This window comes from Rutidosis leptorrhynchoides, chromosome 4, assembly GCF_046630445.1.
Source record: "Rutidosis leptorrhynchoides isolate AG116_Rl617_1_P2 chromosome 4, CSIRO_AGI_Rlap_v1, whole genome shotgun sequence".
Taxonomy (NCBI): Eukaryota; Viridiplantae; Streptophyta; class Magnoliopsida; order Asterales; family Asteraceae; genus Rutidosis; species Rutidosis leptorrhynchoides.
Genome location: NC_092336.1, coordinates 282,736,001 through 282,749,476, shown reverse-complemented (window position 1 = coordinate 282,749,476; position 13,476 = coordinate 282,736,001).

Genomic DNA, 13,476 nt, shown 5'->3' with positions numbered 1-13,476 from the left:
AATGACCGGTTTGTCGATTTTTAAAACTTTAGTCGCAGTTAAAACCTAATGTAAAATATTAAAAATAAATAAAAGACTAAATTTAAAGCGTAAAGTAAATAACGATAATGAAATTGAGATAAATAAAAGTGCGATAAAATAAAATTGCGATAATTAAAAAGTACGATAATTAAAAGTGCAATTAAATACAATGACAATAAATAAAAGTGCGATAATTAGAAGTGCAATTAAATGTAAAATAAAGGAAACTAAATATGAAATAAAATAATTATGCTTATTTAAACTTCCGTAATCATGATGTTTGACGTGTTGATTTTAGTTTTATGCCCATGGGTTAATTGTCCTTTGTCCTGGATTATTTAATATGTCTGTCTGGTTTTTGTCCATAATAGTCCATCAGTCATAAAATAAAAGTGCGAGTGTCCTCGTCAAATTATCCTTATACCCGAAGTTAAATATTCCAACTAATTGGGGACTTAAACTGTAACAAGGTTTTAATACTTTATTTAATAATTACACCAGGTTATCGACTGCGTGTAACCCAAGGTTTTAATACTTTGTTATCAATTATGCCAAGTGTCCTTGTACATAATTTCACCCCTGTTTTAATAATTCTAGTGACTATTAATCTATTTCCGTGTCAAGTTAAATGAACGATTATTCGTACATATAAATACCCCGCCCATCGTGTCCGATCGAGTGTATATGGTTATTTATAGGGACGTACAATTGTAAATCTTTATATTAAAATTAACAAACTATCATTTAGTTAAACAAATATAAAGCCCATTAATAGCCCATAGTCTAATTTCCACAAGTGTGGTTCTTTTGTCGAAACTCCAATTATGGTACAAAGCCCAATTACCCAATTTTAGTATTTAGCCCAACATCATGATTACTTCGATTTAGATAAGCATAATAATAGCTTAGCTACGAGACATTAATGAAAATAATATAAACATAACTTACAATGATTAAAAATAGCGTAGCGTTACACGGATAGAATTTCGACTTACACCCTTACAACATTCGCTAACATACCCTTATTATTAGGATTTAAAATTAAAATTAAAATTAAAATATAAATTATATATATATATATTTACGTATATTGAGAGAGAGATAGATTATATGATATTTTTATGATCAAAATGCGCTGCCTTTTATAGGAATTTTCGTCCAGGGAAGCTCCGCAACTCGCGGCATTTTTGGCCTTCAAACTCCGCAACTCGCGGAGTCCGTATTTCCAGCTCACACAACCTTGGCTCCTAGCTTGCCGACGGTTTATAATATATTATATAATATATAAATAATTATAAGAATTATTTAAATATTATATTATATTTATGTGCATAGTTGACTTGTAATTTTTAGTCCGTTGCGTCGAGCGTTGAGAGTTGACTCTGGTCCCGGTTCCGGATTTTCGAACGTCCTTGCGTACAATTTAATATCTTGTACTTTGCGTTTTGAATCTTGTACTCTTGTAATTTCGAGACGTTTCTTATCAATAATTGGAACCTCTTTGATTGTATTTTGTACTTTTGAGCTTTTTGGTCGTTTGCGTCTTCAATTCGTCGAATCTGTCTTTTGTCTTCACCTTTTATTATGTAAACGAATATTACTTGTAAATAGGACAACTGTAACTAAAAGCTTGTCTTTCTTGAGGAATAATGCTATGAAATATATGTTCGTTTTTAACATTATCAATACCTTACCGTAAAACTGTTCCCAAGTAATCATTTTGACTTGTTCTGGAGGGACACTAGCTATCACAGAATCCCACCACACCATAGCCTTATCTTTCAACAATCTGCTGGCGTAAGTCACTTTCAACTCCGGTTCACACTGACAAGCATCAAATGCCTTTTCAACCTCTCGTAACCAATTGAGAGTTACGGCTGGGTCAGTACTTCTTGAGAACGGAGATGGTCCACAATCTCTAAACTGTTTAAAAGTGCATCTTTTTGGTGGCTGGTATTGTTGTTGGAATTGCTGTTGTGGAATGGTTGTTGGTATATAGGTGGCTGAACTTGGTTCATCATCATGGGATTTTGATATTGGTAGTAATTCTGTGGTGGCATGACATGCTGAGGGAATTGATTCTGGGGTGGGTATTGGTACTAGTTCTGGTTTATCTGTGGTACGGCATGTGACTGTGCAGTGCCAAAACCTGGCGGTGTATCCTCATTACCCGACTGTCTAGCTAACTCAAGCTCAGCAATCTTTTCTTGAGCTTCCTTAAATTTACTTTCAAGCTCATGTACATAATCAGCATCATAAACCTCTGCCTCATCCTCCACATCGGGAGCACTGAACGTTCTGGGGTGGATCGGGTTTGTAGCGCTCGCATCTCTGTTATCTGCCATCTGTGCTACAAAACACTCGTACAAAAGCTTAGTGGATAACTGTTAGTTTCCTAAACACTAACATGCACAACATCTTACATTCACTTAGCCCCCATCCCACGAACATGTTTGACTTAACTCAGGGTTTAGGAATAAATCCACGCACGTACTTGTTGCTAAACCACGCTCTGATACCACATTTGTAACACCCTGATTTTTTTTTTAAAAACACAGCGGAAGACTGAAATTACATAAATACCCTTAGGTAACATTTATAAACCATAGTTATCAAATCATCTTAGTTAACGTTATTATAACATTCTAAAAAGTCGGTGTTACTTAAAAATGTTACAAAATAGAAAACATCAGAGTTCAGCTTGTAGTCAAACATGTCTTCAACCCGTCCGCAACACCCGTCCTATTCAGCAGTACCTAACTGAAAGGACCCGTTCATATACATTATAAACGATTCACAATAGTTGATTACATTGCGAGGTATTTGACCTCTATATGATACATTTTACAAACATTGCATTCGTTTTTAATAGACAATCTTTCTTTACATCGAAAATTGACAGGCATGCATACCATTTCATAATATCCACTATCCAACTATAAATTGATTTAATAATAATCTTTGATGAACTCAATGACTCGAATGCAACGTTCTTCGAAATATGCTATGAAAGACTCCAAGTAATATCTTTAAAATGAGCAAATGCACAGCGGAAGATTTCTTTAACACCTGAGAATAAACATGCTTTAAAGTGTCAACCAAAAGGTTGGTGAGTTCATTAGTTTATCATAATCATTTATTTCCATCATTTTAATAGACCACAAGAATTTCATTTCCAGTTCTCATAAATATACGTCCCATGCATAGAGACAAAAATAATCATTCATATGGTGAACACCTGGTAACCGACATTAACAATATGCATATAAGAATATCCCCTATCATTCCGGGATCCTCCTTCGGACATGATATAAATTTCGAAGTACTAAAGCATCCGGTACTTTGGATGGGGTTTGTTAGGCCCAATAGATCTATCTTTAGGATTCGCGTCAATTAGGGTGTCTGTTCCCTAATTCTTAGATTACCAGACTTTAATAAAAAGGGGCATATTCGATTTCGATAATTCAACCATAGAATGTAGTTTCAATTACTTGTGTCTATTTCGTCAAACATTTATAAAAATTGCGCATGTATTCTCAGCCCAAAAATATAAAGGGTAAAAAGGCAAATGAAACTCACCATACTGTATTTCGTAGTGAAAATACATATAACGTCATTGAACTAGTGCAAGGTTGGCCTCGGATTCACGAACCTAAATTAATTATATATAATTATATATTGGTCAATATTTGTCTAACAATTAGGTCAGGTCATAGTGTACCACAATCCTAATGCTCGAGACTAATATGCAAAAGTCAACAAAAGTCAATTTGACTCAAAATGATTTCCAAAATTTATACATGATTATAATATATTTTAAATATCGTCGTTTTATATTTTTAAATATTTTTAAAAGATTTATTAGAGTAAATAATATAATTCATTTATTAATAAATAAAATTTTATATTAAAATTTATATAATAAAATATACTTTTATATATATTAAGTAATAAAATTTATAGGGTTCATTTAATATCATAAAGATAATATGATAGGTATTATTAAAGTAATTTATTACACGTAGTAAAATATGTTTGTATTACATATTTATTTGATAAAATAATATCTATAATGTTAGTAAGTAAAAGTTGTATTATTTTGTAATAATAATTATTATTATAAAAATATCAATATTTATAATTACTAAGGTGATATTATGATAAAACGATAATTTTAATTATGATAACTTTAATATTTACGATAATTTTTAATATTATCTTTAAAATAATAATTCTATTTAAAATGATAATAAAAATGATATTTTATAGTAACAATGATATTTCTATTAAAATGATAATTTTTGTTAAAATGATAATTCTTGTTAAAATGATAGTTTTGATACTAACGATACTTTTAATAATAATAGTAATGATAAAAATAATAAGAACGATAATTTTATCTAAATCAATATCTTATAATATTTTAATTTCATCATGATACTCTTACTCATTATTTCCTAATCGTTTCGTTTAATAGCTTTTAATCGTCTTTTATATCGTGCTCATAATAATGATAATAATAGTAATCAAAATAATTAGGTGTTACTAATATTAGTTTTAATTACAATAATACTAATAATGATAATTACTATGACATTATTAACGATAATGATAATATAATAATAATAATAATAATAATAACAATAACCATTTTTAAATAATGATATATATATATTAATAATGATAATAATAATAATGATAATAATAATAATAATAATAATAATAATAATAATAATAATTAGATAATAATAATAATAATTGAATAATAATAATAATAATAATAATAATAATAATAATACTAATTATAACTTTAATGATAATAACGATAGTAATAATAATAAAAAAACAATTTTTAATGATAAATCCTTTTATTGATAAAGATAATAATAATAATAATAAGATAAAACTAGAACGACGATAATAACGACGATAATAATAATCATTTTTAATAATAATACAAAAATTCGATGGACTATAACTTCAAATCCGTTCATCGAAATCATTCGATATCTAAATAAAAAGTTCTTAATTTTTCGCTAGCTTTCCAACGACATGCATATCTTATACCTTATCTCAGTCGCATATATGACTAATTCAGGATTCAACATAATCTAACTAAAGGCAATATCAAAAGTACAAACATGCATAATCCTATATACTCGAGCATTAGTCAGGGATACACTATTAGTATGTAAAAGTTAAATTATGAGTACTCACGTATCAATATTGAGATTCAATATTGCAGGAAAGGTACGTAGACGCAACGGAGATGATAAACACTATATTGACCTCATGAGCATACCCATGAACTATACCCAATCACCTCCATAGCTATAACCCATAATTTCCTTAATCCAATCCCACTCGAAAAACAATTTCGAAATCACCCGGACCGCACTCCGACGTAATATTTTATGTATACTAATAATATCTTGAAATAATACGGAGTAAATATATATATGTAAATCGATTGAGAGAGTTTAGAGAAAAATATTTTCAAGTTTCTATGAAATAATGAAACCTATTGAATTCTATTTATAATAGATTTTTGAATTATTAAAGTGAATTATTAAAGTATGAATTATTAAAGTGAATTATTAAAGTATGAATTATTAAAGTGAATTATTAAAGTATGAATTATTAAAGTGAATTATTAAAGTATGAATTATTAAAGTGAATTATTAAAGTCAAAGTAAAGTAAAAAATAAAGTAAAGGTAAAGTTTAAGTATAGTAAAAGTATAAAACTATGTACGTATAATACGCGTATAAATATATATAATATTAATTTAAATCGTTATATATATTTAATAAAATAAAATATAAATATCGTTATCTTTATCATACTGGTTAAGTAATGAGTTGTCAAAAGTGGTTCTAGATATTTATAAAAGTTATATACGTTTTAATAATAAAGTTCTTTTTAAACTGAAAACGTTTTTATACGTTTGAAACTAAATAGATCAATCGAGTCTTTATGAGATTCAATCTTCCACTATCCTTTGTCTAGTTCTCAATGATTGACAATTTGTTCATATTTATAAATCACTTTACCATTTTCCGAATATTGTTAAAATGAAAAGATTTCTCAAATCAACGTGGGCCTTTCAACAGAGACTTGTAATCATAATTTAATATATCTGATAATTCAATCATTTGATCTTATCTTCTAATTCCATTGATAAACATTTTGAAACAGATACAATCATATAAAGTATTTAATCTAATATTTTGTTTACGTTTCAAGTTATAATATATATACACATATACATATATAATCATATTCGTTTAATGGTTCGTGAATCGTTGGAACTTGGTCGAGGTTGAATGAATGTATGAACATAGTTTAAAATTCTTGAAATTTAACTTAACAAATATTGCTTATCGTGTCGGAATCATATAAAGATTAAAGTTTAAATTTGGTTGGAAATTTCCGAGTTGTCACAGTACCTACCCGTTAAAGAAATTTCGTCCCGAAATTTGAGTGGAAAGGTCGTGAATGATAATAAGTATGTTTTCATGATGCATACGGGCTGAAAATTAGAGTTTTATCATCAGTGAATAATTTGGATAAACAATTCATTTATATGAAGAGTACGAATGAAGCTAACATAGAAGAGTGAAATGAGTAAGTGTAGATTCATCTTATCATTTGACGTAGATATGATTGATTCCCAGATTTTAAGGGATTTGAAGAAAATCTTCTTAATAAGATTTGACTCTCCGGTAATCAAGGGAATTAGGATCCGCTTTAAATGCGATCATCCATTTTAATTGTTCTGTCGGAGATTTTCTTATAAATTCACCTCCTTCGTTTCCTTACAACTCACACCATCTGTTGAAGCATTTTATGCAAGTCCCTAGACATCTACCCACGTCCATTGCAGGTACAACAGTTTACAGGCCACCATGATTGCTCGTTATTATCCTATCCGTGTTTGTATGTGGTTACAGGAACTGCAGGAACGAGATTTAGATGTTTGACTATGTTAGACTTAGTCAGACGTACGAGTGAAGCCTCACTAGTACGGCTGACAGGCTCATACGCATGGTTGATGCTGAGCTAAGTCACAGTTACAACCTAAATGATAAGACACGAGTGAGTGATCACCCGTACGGTTGATGAAGCCAACTCGTACGTGTGATGAATGAATCGTATGGGTGTGTCAACAGCAGGGATATATAAAGTCTTATGTTCTTCATTTTAGGTTAAGCCTCTCATTTGTTACACACACTTAGATCTAGTGAGCTCCTTCGATTCTCTCTCAGTCCAAATCACCCAGGTGGTGAATAATAGCTCTAGGTGTTGATCTAATCACACTTGATTTAGTTGTGGTTTGACTAAATTAATCAAAAAAAACTTAACCTATTCACTAGAGGGTTTGATTCACTTATTCTGCCATTGTGTGAGTTAAATCTGTTAATTTCTAAGTTCCTAGTCGTGTTTCATCACCTTCTATTCTTTCCCCCTCAACTCATATTTTAAAGTATTCATTAATATGCTCCATCCAGTTCTGATTCTCGATATACTTCTAACTTTCATATCGGTCATTCTTCTTTTTTTTCATCTACCACCGGAAGAATCTATTTACTTCTACTATACTCTTGGATTTATAGTGTTCCTAGTTCTCTCGTGTCTTTATATTGCTATATGCATCGATATATATGGTTTATAATTTCTGGTTTGTCGTTGGGCTTTATATGTTCCCTTATATTTCAAAGTCTCTGCTTCTGTCTTCTATAATCATTATCATTCATAGTTAATGCTCTCTTTTATTTGCTGCAATTTATACCCCAATTTCTATTTCAGAGTTTTGTCCTTTCGTTTCTTCTTCTTGCGATTAAGCACCGCTTGTAATGGTCCAGAATTCACAGATATGAATTTCGAAATGAACATTGTTAATGTTCTAGGAAGGAAATTGTGATGGGACGATCTTGACTTGTCAAATTACTAAAATACCTTGGAAAAGGCCGAATCATCAAGAAATATTTTCTTGATATTTTAGAGGTTAAATAGAATACAAGAGTCGTATAACATGGCACATGATGATGTTATGATCTGTGAATCATCACGTTCCATTTAGAAACTCTGCATGACTTACTGTAATATAATCACATTGATCAAGTGTCATTATATTATACTAATTCATGCTTCAGTTCCCAACACTACTTCAAAATATTCGTATTTTAAACTTGAATGTTTCAGAATTTAGAAACTAAAATAGTTTCTTTTATGATGTTATACAGATAGCGCGAAGAGGTAAATGATTTCAAATAAGAAAAATTAAGAAAATATCGGGTAGCGGTTCTTGATGGTAAGTTTGTTCAACTCTCGGTAGTCGATACACAACCTGAATGTACCATCTTTCTTCTTGACAAACAAAACAGGAGCTCCCCACGGTGATGTGCTTGGTCGAATGAAACCACGCTCTAAAAGTTCTTGTAATTGGCTTTGCAGTTCTTTCATCTCGCTGGGTGCGAGTCTGTAAGGAGCACGAGCTATTGGTGCAGTTCCTGGTACAAGATCTATTTGAAATTCAACGGATCGATGTGGGGGTAATCCCAAAACTTAACCTATTCACTAGAGGGTTTGATTCACTTATTCTGCCATTGTGTGAGTTAAATCTGTTAATTTCTAAGTTCCTAGTCGTGTTTCATCACCTTCTATTCTTTCCCCCTCAACTCATATTTTAAAGTATTCATTAATATGCTCCATCCAGTTCTGATTCTCGATATACTTCTAACTTTCATATCGGTCATTCTTCTTTTTTTTCATCTACCACCGGAAGAATCTATTTACTTCTACTATACTCTTGGATTTATAGTGTTCCTAGTTCTCTCGTGTCTTTATATTGCTATATGCATCGATATATATGGTTTATAATTTCTGGTTTGTCGTTGGGCTTTATATGTTCCCTTATATTTCAAAGTCTCTGCTTCTGTCTTCTATAATCATTATCATTCATAGTTAATGCTCTCTTTTATTTGCTGCAATTTATACCCCAATTTCTATTTCAGAGTTTTGTCCTTTCGTTTCTTCTAAAATATCAAGAAAATATTTCTTGATGATTCGGCCTTTTCCAAGGTATTTTAGTAATTTGAAAAGTCAAGATCGTCCCATCACAATTTCCTTCCTAGAACATTAACAATGTTCATTTCGAAATTCATATCTGTGAATTCTGGACCATTACAAGCGGTGCTTAATCGCAAGAAGAAGAAACGAAAGGACAAAACTCTGAAATAGAAATTGGGGTATAAATTGCAGCAAATAAAAGAGAGCATTAACTATGAATGATAATGATTATAGAAGACAGAAGCAGAGACTTTGAAATATAAGGGAACATATAAAGCCCAACGACAAACCAGAAATTATAAACCATATATATCGATGCATATAGCAATATAAAGACACGAGAGAACTAGGAACACTATAAATCCAAGAGTATAGTAGAAGTAAATAGATTCTTCCGGTGGTAGATGAAAAAAAAGAAGAATGACCGATATGAAAGTTAGAAGTATATCGAGAATCAGAACTGGATGGAGCATATTAATGAATACTTTAAAATATGAGTTGAGGGGGAAAGAATAGAAGGTGATGAAACACGACTAGGAACTTAGAAATTAACAGATTTAACTCACACAATGGCAGAATAAGTGAATCAAACCCTCTAGTGAATAGGTTAAGTTTTTTTTGATTAATTTAGTCAAACCACAACTAAATCAAGTGTGATTAGATCAACACCTAGAGCTATTATTCACCACCTGGGTGATTTGGACTGAGAGAGAATCGAAGGAGCTCACTAGATCTAAGTGTGTGTAACAAATGAGAGGCTTAACCTAAAATGAAGAACATAAGACTTTATATATCCCTGCTGTTGACACACCCATACGATTCATTCATCACACGTACGAGTTGGCTTCATCAACCGTACGGGTGATCACTCACTCGTGTCTTATCATATAGGTTGTAACTGTGACTTAGCTCAGCATCAACCATGCGTATGAGCCTGTCAGCCGTACTAGTGAGGCTTCACTCGTACGTCTGACTAAGTCTAACATAGTCAAACATCTAAATCTCGTTCCTGCAGTTCCTGTAACCACATACAAACACGGATAGGATAATAACGAGCAATCATGGTGGCCTGTAAACTGTTGTACCTGCAATGGACGTGGGTAGATGTCTAGGGACTTGCATAAAATGCTTCAACAGATGGTGTGAGTTGTAAGGAAACGAAGGAGGTGAATTTATAAGAAAATCTCCGACAGAACAATTAAAATGGATGATCGCATTTAAAGCGGATCCTAATTCCCTTGATTACCGGAGAGTCAAATCTTATTAAGAAGATTTTCTTCAAATCCCTTAAAATCTGGGAATCAATCATATCTACGTCAAATGATAAGATGAATCTACACTTACTCATTTCACTCTTCTATGTTAGCTTCATTCGTACTCTTCATATAAATGAATTGTTTATCCAAATTATTCACTGATGATAAAACTCTAATTTTCAGCCCGTATGCATCATGAAAACATACTTATTATCATTCACGACCTTTCCACTCAAATTTCGGGACGAAATTTCTTTAACGGGTAGGTACTGTGACAACTCGGAAATTTCCAACCAAATTTAAACTTTAATCTTTATATGATTCCGACACGATAAGCAATATTTGTTAAGTTAAATTTCAAGAATTTTAAACTATGTTCATACATTCATTCAACCTCGACCAAGTTCCAACGATTCACGAACCATTAAACGAATATGATTATATATGTATATGTGTATATATATTATAACTTGAAACGTAAACAAAATATTAGATTAAATACTTTATATGATTGTATCTGTTTCAAAATGTTTATCAATGGAATTAGAAGATAAGATCAAATGATTGAATTATCAGATATATTAAATTATGATTACAAGTCTCTGTTGAAAGGCCCACGTTGATTTGAGAAATCTTTTCATTTTAACAATATTCGGAAAATGGTAAAGTGATTTATAAATATGAACAAATTGTCAATCATTGAGAACTAGACAAAGGATAGTGGAAGATTGAATCTCATAAAGACTCGATTGATCTATTTAGTTTCAAACGTATAAAAACGTTTTCAGTTTAAAAAGAACTTTATTATTAAAACGTATATAACTTTTATAAATATCTAGAACCACTTTTGACAACTCATTACTTAACCAGTATGATAAAGATAACGATATTTATATTTTATTTTATTAAATATATATAACGATTTAAATTAATATTATATATATTTATACGCGTATTATACGTACATAGTTTTATACTTTTACTATACTTAAACTTTACCTTTACTTTATTTTTTACTTTACTTTGACTTTAATAATTCACTTTAATAATTCATACTTTAATAATTCACTTTAATAATTCATACTTTAATAATTCACTTTAATAATTCATACTTTAATAATTCACTTTAATAATTCATACTTTAATAATTCACTTTAATAATTCAAAAATCTATTATAAATAGAATTCAATAGGTTTCATTATTTCATAGAAACTTGAAAATATTTTTCTCTAAACTCTCTCAATCGATTTACATATATATATTTACTCCGTATTATTTCAAGATATTATTAGTATACATAAAATATTACGTCGGAGTGCGGTCCGGGTGATTTCGAAATTGTTTTTCGAGTGGGATTGGATTAAGGAAATTATGGGTTATAGCTATGGAGGTGATTGGGTATAGTTCATGGGTATGCTCATGAGGTCAATATAGTGTTTATCATCTCCGTTGCGTCTACGTACCTTTCCTGCAATATTGAATCTCAATATTGATACGTGAGTACTCATAATTTAACTTTTACATACTAATAGTGTATCCCTGACTAATGCTCGAGTATATAGGATTATGCATGTTTGTACTTTTGATATTGCCTTTAGTTAGATTATGTTGAATCCTGAATTAGTCATATATGCGACTGAGATAAGGTATAAGATATGCATGTCGTTGGAAAGCTAGCGAAAAATTAAGAACTTTTTATTTAGATATCGAATGATTTCGATGAACGGATTTGAAGTTATAGTCCATCGAATTTTTGTATTATTATTAAAAATGATTATTATTATCGTCGTTATTATCGTCGTTCTAGTTTTATCTTATTATTATTATTATTATCTTTATCAATAAAAGGATTTATCATTAAAAATTGTTTTTTTATTATTATTACTATCGTTATTATCATTAAAGTTATAATTAGTATTATTATTATTATTATTATTATTATTATTATTATTATTATTCAATTATTATTATTATTATCTAATTATTATTATTATTATTATTATTATTATTATTATTATTATTATTATTATTATTATTATTATTATCATTATTATTATTATCATTATTAATATATATATATCATTATTTAAAAATGGTTATTGTTATTATTATTATTATTATTATTATATTATCATTATCGTTAATAATGTCATAGTAATTATCATTATTAGTATTATTGTAATTAAAACTAATATTAGTAACACCTAATTATTTTGATTACTATTATTATCATTATTATGAGCACGATATAAAAGACGATTAAAAGCTATTAAACGAAACGATTAGGAAATAATGAGTAAGAGTATCATGATGAAATTAAAATATTATAAGATATTGATTTAGATAAAATTATCGTTCTTATTATTTTTATCATTACTATTATTATTAAAAGTATCGTTAGTATCAAAACTATCATTTTAACAAGAATTATCATTTTAACAAAAATTATCATTTTAATAGAAATATCATTGTTACTATAAAATATCATTTTTATTATCATTTTAAATAGAATTATTATTTTAAAGATAATATTAAAAATTATCGTAAATATTAAAGTTATCATAATTAAAATTATCGTTTTATCATAATATCACCTTAGTAATTATAAATATTGATATTTTTATAATAATAATTATTATTACAAAATAATACAACTTTTACTTACTAACATTATAGATATTATTTTATCAAATAAATATGTAATACAAACATATTTTACTACGTGTAATAAATTACTTTAATAATACCTATCATATTATCTTTATGATATTAAATGAACCCTATAAATTTTATTACTTAATATATATAAAAGTATATTTTATTATATAAATTTTAATATAAAATTTTATTTATTAATAAATGAATTATATTATTTACTCTAATAAATCTTTTAAAAATATTTAAAAATATAAAACGACGATATTTAAAATATATTATAATCATGTATAAATTTTGGAAATCATTTTGAGTCAAATTGACTTTTGTTGACTTTTGCATATTAGTCTCGAGCATTAGGATTGTGGTACACTATGACCTGACCTAATTGTTAGACAAATATTGACCAATATATAATTATATATAATTAATTTAGGTTCGTGAATCCGAGGCCAACCTTGCACTAGTTCAA